The sequence below is a fragment of the Echinops telfairi genome, unplaced genomic scaffold (assembly GCF_000313985.2).
Source record: "Echinops telfairi isolate 266 unplaced genomic scaffold, ASM31398v2 ScPeMD7_44;HRSCAF=162, whole genome shotgun sequence".
Taxonomy (NCBI): domain Eukaryota; kingdom Metazoa; phylum Chordata; class Mammalia; order Afrosoricida; family Tenrecidae; genus Echinops; species Echinops telfairi.
The window spans coordinates 12,215,293-12,216,015 of record NW_022103942.1 but is presented as its reverse complement, the minus strand read 5'-3'; the positions used below and the strand labels follow the sequence as shown (position 1 = coordinate 12,216,015).

At 42.0% G+C, this 723-nt stretch overlaps 1 pseudogene; it reads right to left on the bottom strand.

The window, feature by feature from the left end:
* LOC101663642 overlaps positions 1–259 on the bottom strand; it is a 10,870-nt pseudogene extending 10,611 nt beyond the window's left edge.
* Positions 260–723: the final 464 nt, after the last annotated feature.

Sequence of the window (723 nt, the reverse complement as noted above, 5' to 3'; positions counted from 1 at the left end):
TTGTCTTCCTTTCTCTTGCTGCTTGTAATATTTTTTCTTTTTCCTCGAAGTTGGATATTTTTACTATTATATGTCTTGGGGTGTTCTTCTTGGGGTCTAGTCTAGCTGGGGTCCTTTCTGCTTCCTGTATGAGTACCTGATTTTCTCTTGTGAGGGTGGGAATGATTTCTTCCAGGAATTCCTTTGCTAAGTTGGTTGTTGACTTGTATGTTGTGTTGAGTTCTGGGAGACCGATAATACGAAGATTATTCCTCTTCATATCATCTGTCATTGATCTCAAGCTATCTTGTTTCTTTAATTTTCCTATCTGACTGTCTTTCTTGGTTGCTTAGCTCTCTTTGAGTGTCCTCGAAGTTGCTGATACGGTTCTCTGCCTCCTCAAGCCTAATCGTAAATTCCGTGACCTTGTCTGTGGCTTCTGCTACCTCCTCTGTGAGCTCCTGAAGTTCCCTTTGGTGGATGGACTTCATCCCCTCTATTGTGGACTTCATCTCCTCTATTATTGTATCCTTGTTCTGGGTTGCTTCCTTCAGCTCCTTTATTACTGTCAGTAGACTTCTGAAGATTTCCTTCTGTGGCAGATCTGTATCTGCTTTTTCTATGAGAGACGTTAGCTCTGCTACTATGTTTTGTCTCTCTGGGTTTTTTTTTGTTGGGAGTGATGTGGTCTATTGATTTTTCCTCGATCCTTTCATAGGCCTCATGTTTCTGGGAGGCCTGAGG